Raw genomic sequence first — 9,089 nt, forward strand, 5'->3', positions numbered from 1 at the left:
GGCTTTTGAATCTGACGCTGTGGGATGTGGCTGAGGATCCTGGGCTGGAAGAACCAGCGTGTCAGAGGCCGTTGAAGTCACGAGCCCCTGCACGGAGCGCCTGTGTGCAGAGAACGTGGAAGAGGGCAGGAGACGGGCTCTTGGGGAATCTCAGTGTTTCAGAGTCAAGCAGGGAAAGGGGAGCCCCGCAAAGGAGAGAAGGGGTCAACCGAGAACACATGAAGTCATCAGTGAGCCCGCCTGAGGGTCCAACTGAGACTGGAAATGTGAGCCACATTTTTAATAGAACAGATCGATATAGTTGTGGTGCCCTCTCTAGCCTAAACCAGTGATGGAGATCAGAATGTAGCATTAATCCAGGACTGAGCTTTCACCAGTCTGGCACAGTGGAAAGCTGTGAGTTTGGGGAAACGATTGTGCTGGAGTTAGAGCAGTTGAGATGATCAGCTGTGGCAAACATCGCATATTATGTGCTGTGCATTATTCTTTATGTGTATCAACTCATTTAATGCTCTCAACAACCGTCGTTGTCCCAGGAGAGTCTATAACCTCAGTTCCACGAGGACAGGAGTTGTGTTCTCGGTGCCTGACCTGCAGAATGTGCTCAGATACTCGTTGAATAAATGAGTGAATACGAAGTACATATTATCTTTCCCGTTTTACGGAGGTGGAAGCTGGGCAAGGAGAGATTCAGAAACTCATGCTCTTCAGTGACAGAGCTGGGAGGGAAGGAAGTGAGCCGAGACCCGGAGCTGGTAGAGAATGGAGGCGTTCTGGGACTGTCTAGGACGTGTGGTGGGGACCAAGTCCTGAGAGACAGAGGAGGGATGGTCAGGGAGTTCGGTGTCGCAGGTGAAGGTGGGTGGTTCTGGGTGGTGACCAAGGGGCAGGTCTCGGGGGCGGAGTGGAGTGGAGGATGTTCTCTGCAGACATTTGGATGGCAAGGAAGAGAGTGACCCAGTCCTCAGTAGGTGAGGCGCCCTTCTGTGCAGATGAGGGGCCGCAGAGGGTGGAGAGGTGAGTGCCGTTTTCTTTCTTTGACTCCCAGCTTTTGGACATAGGGGTGAAACCTGGTTTGCTGAAGAGACAGGGAGAGATTGGCTTCACTGCCTCCCACATGTGGACAGTCCTGTTGGAAAGCTGCAAAAGTACTCAGAATAAAAATACAAAAGTTGTAAATTTTGCCTCACATTCCAGCCATACTTAAGGTATGAATTCTAAATGTTGCGTTTCTCCCCTGCAAAAAAAAAAACCCCACCTCGCTTTTTATAGTAGTAGGGCAAATTTTTTGTGTTTGTAGCGTCAGGGATTTTTGTTTGGTAGCTGTTGAGTCCACATCCTAAGAATGGCAGGAGCAAAACACACTTGCTCTTCTAATCCTCAGTCACTGCCCAGTGGATGGCCATTTGTTCCCAGTTCCCTGCTGGCCCTTTACCCTGCCCCTCCCCCAAGGCCCTTTTGAACGCTTCTGTTTCAAAAAGCTCTAGAGAGCTTTCTACATTACATTGGTGGCACAGAAAAAAGTAAAATTTATTTTAGCACTGAATTATAGTTAACATTTTCAGTTGAACGTTTTCAGCATGTTTCAATAAACCTAAGCAATCAATTCTGGTTCATTTAAAAAAGATTATTCAACCTGATATTTCATCTGCTTTAAAAGGATTTAATTTGTTTTTGTAGCATTGTTATTTCGGCATGTGGGATCTTCCCGGACCGGGGCACGAACCCGCGTCCCCTGCATCGGCAGGCGGACTCTCAACCACTGCACCACCAGGGAAGCCCTAAATCATAGCTTTTGATTTATAGACTTTTTTTCATTTTGTGGTTGGACAGTTATGCCCGCCTATCCTTTTGTTTATTTATGTATGTGCGTGTCTTTTGACAGATGAGTAATAGCTCTTAGGAAATTCAGAGTTAATCAAATATGCTATACAATATGTTTGTATAACGAAAAGGTTGGAGCGCGTGATTTCCAAAGGTGCCTTTTGGAGCAGATGTACCATGATTTTGTGGTTCTCTATGCTCGGCCTACTTTGGGTCTTAGTAAGCAGCAGCTGAAATACTGCTAAGCGACCTTTGACACAGAAGCCATGAGTGCCCCACGTATGATTTCACTTTCACCTCCTCTGTAAGCTTAAGTGCTTGTCAGACCAGATGTGCGCTCCGGTCTTTTACTGAACATGTCTTGAGGAGGAGAACAGAGCTTGGAGCCAACTTGCCATAATTCCGCCCCATTTATCTTTTACTGTTAGGGAGGCTTGCTGGGGGATGGGGTGATGGTCCTTTCAGAGGGGGAAGTGCAAAAGACAAGTGTAGGGGGGCTTGCTGTCCTCTCCTCTATACTTTCCATACACTAACGGAGAGCAGACCAGGGCTGCCGGTTGGTATTTGTGGCTCCCATTTGACCCAGGTACTCTTCTGTTTTATCATAAACACTTTAAGGGTACTGTATCAAGGCACTGTATTTGAGGGCATCTCCCTTTTCCCTTATCAGTAAACTAGATTAGATTGCCTCACAGTAGTTAACAGCATAAGAGTTTTTTCATGTGTTCAAGTATGTGTATAGTATATATAATAAAAGATTATATGTGTGTTTTTCTGTGAGGATTTTTGTAAGCCTGGTAATTATGCCAGTTTGTCAACTCTTAAGTGTAAAATGCTTAAATATAAATATAGTTAAGTATTTAATTAGTATTTTAATTTTACAGTAATGAAATTGAAAATTCTTGAATCTTATTCTTTTAAACTTTGATTGAGGTTCTGATAATGTTTGAAAATTAAGAATATGCTTAGGCTCGCATGACTTTCAGTAGCAGAAGCTATTACATCCTTATCGGTGTTAGTTGATTAGAAGCTACAGTCACTAATCGTTAAAATATAAGAAGGTTGTAGGGGGACCATATGACAAAAGAACTACTTACCTTTACAGTTTGTTCGCTGTACCTCATACACTTTGTTTCAGAAGAAAAGCTCTATTCAGTGCCTTGGGTGAAAAGACTCTTCCTCCTTTTAGACAAGAATTGTGGGAGATTTCTTGCTAACTTGGACATTTCAGCTTGTTCAGGGCTATTTTGAACATATTGAACCGTAGTCTCAGAATGGTTCAGAACTCATTTTTTCTTGTTTTGCTGAATCAGTTGTTTAGTGATTAAAACTCTTTTAACAGACTTAATAAATATCGATTTGAAACTTAATGAAAACTATTAACATAAGAGGAGATCTCTAATAATTTTGATATGAGAGAACATAGAAAATCAAAATAGTTAATGATTTGTCTAGATAATAAGATTTGACTAGAAGAAAGCGTTTTCTACCAGAAGAGGTTTTTTTGATTTTAGCATTTTGGAGTAGGGGAAGGAAGCTGAAGAGGTGGTTAAGCCCAGATTAACCACTGACGTGCTCAGCATCCAAGTCTGTAGCATCTCACTAAGCCATTTGTGTTCGCAGCATCTTTGTGGACGAGTCTCTTCATCCACAGGGCTCTGAAGTCGCTTCATTTAGTTAAGTCCGTTTAGCTAAGATTAAAGCGTACATTGCGATAGATGGAAACAGCTGTGGGGGAAGTGTGTGAAGATTAAAGCTGCTTAAAACAGCAGCACTGCTTTCCCTCGTCAGAATCGCGTGGTGGTAGGAAGGTAGGCTAGCAGCCTAGAATTAATTCTTTTTCTCCAAGTTCATCCAGTTCTTTGGCCAGTATGGTGAATATAGACCCTACATGCTCTGAGTTGTCCAGCTGCACAAAACTACTTTCCAGAAGCCTTGATGTCTCCCATAAATCTGTAAAGACAAAAAACCCCAAATCCTAACACCTTTTATGGGAGAGGAACCCTGATGGGGGTTATGTGACTTGTCTTGACTAAGCAGAACACCGAGGGGACCAGTAGTCTAAAGGGAGGGAGATCAAAAAAGGAGGCTGTTAGCAGAGAAGCCTCATTCGTTTATGAGAATCATTATCTTGTAAGGAAATCAGCTTCTCTAGATCTTAAGGAGGGTTTTGAAGATGCTGGGAGATCCTAGAAAACTTTTCTGTGCAGACTAACAAAAAGGTGAGAACATTTTCTTTTACTATCACTTTTGAAAAGGATTTGAAAAAGAGTGAGAGAAATGAAATACAGATTTTTAAATTGGAAAGGTCCTTAAAGAAATCCAGCTGATTTGGTCATTTTATAGATAGGAATTTGTCTACCTATCTTTTTGAGAACCTCAGAAAACTAGGTGGTTTGGTGTGTCGATCACAGAGCTAGTCTGAAGCCAAAACTACAATTTCCTCATTGGGTTTGGTTGGTAAAAAAGTGTGAACAGTCATTGTTAAAATGTGAGGAGGTTATAGGGGATCATATGACAAAAGGACTACTAGTTACCTTTACAGCTTGTTCACTGTTCCTTATATACTGTTTCAGAAGGAAAACTCTATTCATTGACTTGTGTGAAAGACTGACCTTTGTACAAACATGAATTATGGGAAATGTCTTGCTAACTTGAGTATTTCAACTCCATTAGGATTATTTCTAGGAACTGGATAGTTGTTTTTAGGGAGACAAAAGCGTATAAGAGTTGTTGATACATGGAAACCCTAGACCCAAAATAAAGGCAGAATTATATGAGTTTCGTGCTTAAAATTTGAATGAAACAGCAACTTTTTGAGATGTTTTAACAGTTGCCCTTAACAATTTATGTTGAATTAGGTGGATTTGGGACTAATAATATTTATTTTAACAAAAAGTAAATATATAAACAGAACTCTGATGTATCCCTTTTCTTTTCTCTTTTGGAGGTGGATAAAGCATTTTAATGTTACTATCTATTATGTCTTGATTAGTCAAGGACGGACCACTTGTTGAAGAGAGGCATGAAATAGTAACTAACATAGAAAAAAATCCTGTCAGAGAAAAGATAAATTTTTTCACTGTCTTTTAGTCTGGTTATTCTTTATTGTGTAAAAGGAACTTAATAAATCTTGTCAACTTATACATAAGTCCTATTTTCTGTCTTTCAGGCATAACCATACATGTTTAATGATGTCAATCATCAGGTCTTTCTTTCAGTATAGGTTACAGAATAAATAAATGTGTTATCAGATCTTTGAGTCTTAAATAATGTGAATATTCTTTGCACATTTTTCTGCACTGCCCATTTAATAGATGCACAAAATATTTTTCTACCCTAACACTGTACTTTTGCTCGTTCAGCCCTTTCCTTGGAGTTAAGATTAGACAATATTTACAGAATTTTCAGAGTGTGATTTTTGAAAGGCCTCTAACTACTGAGGATTGTTTGAAGCTTTGATAAGTGAGATCTGGTGCTTTAAAGGAGAACTTTAAAAATTCTCAAAGCACTTGGAGGGGGTGTTCCAGTTCTAAGTAAAATGCGGCTCAGCTTTAGGTACGGAGGTTTTGGAGGTTTTAGTCAGGGTTTAGGAAACTCATTTTATTTCTACTCTGAAGTGATTATGAGGGCAGGTTTTTATTCCTTATAAAGTGCTAGAGAAAGAAAATGAATTATGAAATGCCGATTTTTAAAAAGCAAATGTACTTCTTAGAGGACGATCTCGCGCTCCCTCCCTCCCCTCCCCCCCCAACCTCCTCTTATTAAAATAAGATTCTTCTCTCATTTCTGTCAGTCTTAATGTAATAGAATCTCACTCAGTGAAGAGCTGAGGGTTCATTTTGAAAACATTCATGAGTTTTTTAACTTGTCCCCTCCACACGCATATACCACTTAACATAGGAAAGCACCTTTTATAAAGTTTATAAAACTTTCATAAACAATTCAGATTACTCCATTATAGGTCTTTTAGTGGATATACCGGCTCCTCTTATTGGACATATGTTATGAAAATTGTTTTCCTTATTATAAGTACCTGACATGAATATTTGTATATAAAGTTGGTTTGACAGTTTATCCTGGGATAGAGTCCCAGGAGTGAAATTATTGGGCAAACCCTTTTAAGCCTCCTAATACATATTGCTAATGCTCTTTGCAAAAGGCTTCATCAGTTTATACTCTCCAGTATGAATTCCGGAATCCTCTTGAGAGGTTGGTGAGGACACGTAGCACAGAGCACCAGGTGGTGTCTGGAAGCCTGGTTTCTAGTCTCTGTCCCGCCGCGTACTAATGTAGATGTCTGGGTTAGTTACCTGAGCTGTGTGGGCCTCGGTTTCCTCACCATAAACTTTGATGAATTCTAAGTGCTCTCCCAGCTCTAATTCTCATTCTATTACAAAACGGGTTTGAACACGGAGGACGAGTGCTGGCATCTGACCAGGTGATCTGTCTAGAAGGAAGGCAGGAGTAGGGAGAGTCAGATGTACCTGGAGGAGAGAGGGCACCAGGCCGAAGGAGCAAGACGTGTGGTTCCCTCTTCAGGTGGTTTAGTGGGAGAAGGAAAATAGGATCCAGTCTAATTACATAATGTAGACAACTCCTCTTGAGACAGAAGGATTTTCAAATAATTTTAAGTAGAGAATGAAAGTATAAGGAGACATGTACATAATTTTTCAAAGGAAGTTGTGTCCTGTGTAGGTTGTAGGTTACAAAATGACTCAGTCGAAGCCAAAGAAAAAAGAGAGAATTTCTTAAAGATTCAGATAGTCACACAAAGGCAAACTATTTTCATATTTTTAGAGTAAATTACTCATTCTGTGATGAGAAAGGGGGCAAAAGTTGTGTGTGATCTCAAATACGTAGGAAAAGGGGACCTGGGCATAGAATAAACCTGGTTATTTCTCTTTTCAAGAAGCAGCTACCTTAACTCTGCCTGTATTCAAAGAAGACTTAAGCTCTGTTAATAATTTAGGCAACCAGACATCTTTAATGGTTGTGAGAGAAACCTGACCCGTAGCCTGGCTGTGCTCATCAAGAGCCAGGACTACCTAGCAGAGACTTCTGTAAAATAGATCTCGATGGCACTGTCACCAGTGGAGAAAGGTTTTCTTGAACCAGTTTAAGACATTTAATTGTTAAATGGACACAAATAATGATAAAAATTAGAAGATTGATAAGTGAGCATTTTGTAATTAGCTTCCTCAATTAAGAATAACAAAAAATAGTTTGGTTTCTAATATCCCGTGATGAAAATTATTAGCTGATTTACTGATCTGTTTTAAAATTGACACTTTTGGTCTGATTTATAAATTTTATAAACTAGAAAAATATAATTTACAGTGTTAAAAGTGTTTTCAAGTAGAAAAAAACAGAAGTTTACTGAATAGTGATAATTTTTAAACTTTGTTAGTCTTTGAGTTCACTATTTAGAGTTCCCTGATGGATTGTTAGCGGTAGAAATAGTGAGTTCATTGCTTGACTGAATAAATAATTCATATGGCACAAAAGCGGCTTTTTCTTTCTCCCCAGTTCCTTTCTCCCCCATTATTCGCTTTCTCTCTTTTAAAAGGATCCTTTACAGCCAAAGAGTAACTTTGTGTGAATGTGCAAGGGCTCGGGCATGGTTGCGGCCTCAGTGTTAGCTGCATAACTGGGGTCACCAGAGAAAGGGAGGAATCTGTCTTAAATGTATATTCTCTAGTAGCGGCTAGAAAGGTGCAGAGTAGTTATGCATTGTCGTAGTTACACATCGTCAGACCCTACCCTAGGTGAAGTTGCCTGGGGAATTTTCTTTAGCAAAACACGTTCTTCTTTTTGGCTTTAGTATCTATCTTTCATAGTGTCTGCCTCAAGACAAAGTTGAATTTTAAAATTGAGTAAATCATTGCATTTCTTCTAGTTTTTCAGAAACCTTTTCACTATGACTGTGACACTGTCAGAGTTTTAATTCTTTACATGCCGTTTGAGAATTTTTTATTTTCTAAGAATTATGAAGATAATATTAAATATTTATGTGAAGTTCCATTTTTCTACCTTTTACTACAGCGCCAAAGTAGGACTTATGCCAGATTATTTTCTCTGCTATTTAAGTCATAAGAGACTCAATGTTTTATTGGATCAAAGCAATTTCTCCCAGCCCGATAATCTCTTGGTCGGTGACACCACTGGAGATGGTGGTTATCTTTCATAAATCAACTGCATACTTATTTTTTGTAATAAATTAGTATCTGGATATCGTACGAGATTATCTAAAAATATTTCTTCAAACTTGTGTGTATTCAGCACATTTCATGATGTAATAATCCTTTTTTTATATTTATGTGACAGAAATTTAAAGTAAGATATTAGACTGTAATCTAAACTTCCATCAACTGGAAATATTTATTAGTTGATATTTTGCTGCTTCTGTAGTGTACTGATACTTCACCAATAAAATGTTTATCCTTGAATAAGTTTTTAAGTAAGATAAAATACGTTTAGCATAATTCAGTGTTATATATTTTATTGTGTGCTCTTCTTCATATGACAGTAATCCATAACGTGTAGGCTAATAAATCTGATTTAGATGCTGTATTTTGATATAACCAAACTTTGCCGTGTTACCTATTTGCCTTTTTCAAACTTCAAGCGATACCTTCTTATTTGCTTATTTTAGGACTTGGAGATTCAGTCAATATTAACTTTATTCATAAATAGTCATTGTGATATTCACACACTGTGATTTTAAGTGCTGAACCATGTTGGGTTTTTTTGCTCTAAATTAGGTGTGATCCTTAGTAATTCTTAAAACTGAGGCTTTACTGTGGTGTTTCACAATTCTACTTCACTAGTCCCAGAAACCAAATGTTTTGGGGTTTCACTGGCCTTCTACGTGCTGCCGCTGCATCGCTGGAGCGCATTTCTGAGAGGACAGAGCGCATTTCACTGATCAGTTGCTGCGTAGCAAACTCCCCTGAGGCTCTGGCTTAACGCGACAGTGACTGCTCACCCCTCATGCCCTTGAGGGCTCCCTGGCCGAGTCTTCTGCCTCTCGGGGTCGTGGTCGCCGTGCTCGAAGGACGGCCGGGACGCAGGCTGCAGCGGGGGCGGCTTCTCTGGGGGGCTCCTCGGGCTGCTCCCAGTTGGTTAGCTGGCTTTCAGGGAAGAGGGCCCCGGAAGGCGAAGGCCCAGATTCTGGAGCGACCCGGAGCCATTCCTGCGCGTCCCGTTGGCCAGAAGAGGTCGCGAGGCCAGCTCAGGTCAAGGGTGGCGGGGGGGGGGGGAGC

General features: G+C 40.2%; 1 protein-coding gene and 1 long non-coding RNA gene across 4 annotated transcripts in view; both read left to right on the forward strand.

Annotated features, from left to right (window-relative positions):
* ZEB1 (zinc finger E-box binding homeobox 1) overlaps positions 1 to 9,089 on the forward strand; it is a 199,596-nt gene that overhangs the window by 22,292 nt on the left and 168,215 nt on the right. The window lies entirely within an intron of this gene.
* LOC129392505 (uncharacterized) overlaps positions 913 to 9,089 on the forward strand; it is a 64,363-nt gene continuing 56,186 nt past the window's right edge. The window contains exon 1 of the long non-coding RNA XR_008618479.1: positions 913 to 1,208. This is a non-coding gene — a long non-coding RNA (uncharacterized lncRNA). The remainder of the gene's footprint in view (positions 1,209 to 9,089) is intronic.

Source organism: Physeter macrocephalus, chromosome 11 (genome assembly GCF_002837175.3).
Source record: "Physeter macrocephalus isolate SW-GA chromosome 11, ASM283717v5, whole genome shotgun sequence".
NCBI classification, from domain to species: Eukaryota; Metazoa; Chordata; class Mammalia; order Artiodactyla; family Physeteridae; genus Physeter; species Physeter macrocephalus.